We start from the raw sequence: 2,537 nt of genomic DNA, 5'->3' as shown, positions 1-2,537 counted from the left end.
AGCCTGGGCAAGATAGTGAGACCACATTTCTACCAAAAATAAACACATTTTCAGACGTGGTGACATGCACCTGTAGTCCCAGTCACTTGGGTAGCTAAGCCAGGAGGATACTTGAGCACAGGAGATCAAGGCTGCAGTGAACTGTGATTGTGCCACTGCATTTCAGCCTGGAGAGTAGAGTGAGACTCTGTCTCTTTAAAAAAAACAAACAAACAAGGCTGTGCACAGTGACTCAACATGTAATCCCAGCACCTTGGGAGGCAGGGGCTAAAGGATTACCTGAGCCCGGGGATTCCAGACAAGCCTGGGTAACTTGGATTCCAGACAAGTCTGGGTAACTTAGTGAGACCTCATCTCTACCACAAATCACAAAAACTAGCCAGGCATGGTGGCATACATCTGTAGTTCCAGTTACTTGGAAAGCTGAGGTAGAAGGATCACCTAAGCTCAGCAGGTCGAGGCTGCAGTGGCCGTGAGTGTGCTACTGCACTCGAACGTGGGTGATAAGAGTGAGACCCCAACTGAAAAAAACCAAACAAAATTCTTATGCATTTCCAAACATACCCAGGGATAGAATACTATGGTGAAGCCATTGTGTATCCACCACCCTTCATCAGTGATTATCACCATTGTGCCACTCTTATTATATCTATTCTCCCTCTTGCTTGCTTTTGTAATTCGCATTTGTTTTCCTAGAGCATTTTTTCCCAGGTTTTTTTGGACATAATTGATAAAATTATTTGTATTTAAGGTATACAACATGTTTTGCTATACCTGTACATGTGAAGTGATTACCACAATCAAGCTAATTAACATACCTGTCATCTCAGTAACTTCTATGTATATAAGATGTGCTCTCCTGGCAGAAGTCAAGTATATAACATGTCAGCATTAAATGTAGTTACCATGTTATACATTAGGTCTCTAAAACTTATTCATCTTATATCAGCAAGAATATACCCTTTGACCAATATTCTCGTTTCCCCCGCTGCTAGATCTCTGGTAACCACCTTTTTGGTCTTGTTTCTATGTGGTTGACTTTTTTAGATTCCACATAAAACTGAGGTCATACAGTGTTTATCTTTTCTGTGTCTGCCTTGTTTTACTTAGCATAATGTCCTTCAGGTTTCCATTTCCTTCTTTTTTAAGGCTGAATAATCTATCGTGTGTATGTATGTGTATATAGATATAAATTGGCATTTTCTTTATCTATTCAGCTGTTAGTGGACACTTAGGTTGTTTCTGTATTTTAGCTATTGTGAATACTGTAATATTGTAATGAATACAGATAATCTCTTCAAGACAGTGATTTCATTCCTTTTGGATAGATAGCCAGTAGTGGGATTGCTGGATCATATGGTATTAGTAGTTCTTGCTTTAATATAGTTTGAGGAACCTCTGCTGCTATTTTTCATAATGACTATTCCAATTTACCTTCTCACCAGCAATGTATATGGGTTCCTTTTGTCCACACTTGTTATCTTTTGACTTTTTGATAGTAGCCATTCTAAGAAGTGTGTCGTAGTGGCTAATTGTTTTGATTGGCATTTTCTAAATAATTAGTGATGTTGAGCACTTTTTCATATATCTGTTGGCCATGTTTATTTCTTCTTTGGAAAAAAATGTCTGCTTAGGTCCTTTACCCATTTTTAGTCAGGTCATTTGGAGTTTTTTTAAAATATAAAATTGTATGAGTTTCTTATATATTTTAGATATTAACTTCCAATCAGATATGTGGTTTGTCGATATTTTCTCCCATTCCACAAGATTATTTTTTCATTTTGTTCATTGTTTTCTTTGCAATGCAGAAACTTTTTAGTTTGATGTAGTTTCACTTGAGTATTTTTTCGTTTGTTGCCCATGTTTTTAGTGTCAATTCTAAAAAAAAAATTGCCAAAACTAACATCATGGAGCTTTTTCTCTGTGTTTTCTTCTAGGAGTTTTACAGTGTCAGGTTCTACATTTAAACCTTTAACCCCTTTTGAGTTGATTTTTCTGTGTGGTGTAAGGTAAGGATCCAATTTCATTTTTTTTTTTATATGTGGATATCTAGATTTTCTGACATCATTTATTGAAGAGACTATCCTTTTCCTGTTGTTTATTCTTGGTACTTTTGTCCAAGATTAATTGACCTTATATGTATAGGTTTCTCTCTGGACTTTATATTCTATTATATTTGTCTGTGTTTTATTGCTAGCACCAAATTGTTTTGATAACTGTAACTTGTATTAATAATATATTTTAAAGTAAGGAAGTGCAATGTGTCCAGCTTTATTGTTTTTGCTCAAGACTGCTTTAGCTATTTGAGTTTTTTGTGTTTCCACAGGAATTTCAGGATTGTTTTTTCTATTTGGTTGCATTAGAACTGTTGATCACTTTAGGTAATATGACATCTTGACAATATTGATTCTTACAATCATGAATACATGATGTCTTTTCATTAATGTGTTTCTTCAGTTTCTTTTTTTTTTTTTTTCTGAGTTGGAGTCTCACTCTGTTGCCCAGGCTGGAGTGCAGAGGCCGCTCCCGGCCACCGC

General features: G+C 36.1%; 1 protein-coding gene across 1 annotated transcript in view; it reads left to right on the top strand.

The window, feature by feature from the left end:
* Positions 1–1,935: 1,935 nt before the first annotated feature.
* ZNF177 (zinc finger protein 177) overlaps positions 1,936–2,537 on the top strand; it is a 14,283-nt gene continuing 13,681 nt past the window's right edge. Inside the window, exon 1 of the mRNA XM_008070291.2 lies at positions 1,936–2,009. The gene's annotated coding sequence lies outside the window, so the exon portion shown is untranslated. The remainder of the gene's footprint in view (positions 2,010–2,537) is intronic.

The sequence above is a fragment of the Carlito syrichta genome, unplaced genomic scaffold (assembly GCF_000164805.1).
Source record: "Carlito syrichta isolate Samal-C Ts95f unplaced genomic scaffold, Tarsius_syrichta-2.0.1 Scaffold313324, whole genome shotgun sequence".
NCBI classification, from domain to species: domain Eukaryota; kingdom Metazoa; phylum Chordata; class Mammalia; order Primates; family Tarsiidae; genus Carlito; species Carlito syrichta.
Note: the sequence above shows the minus strand (reverse complement) of the source record. Positions and strands in the feature narration are given on the sequence as shown.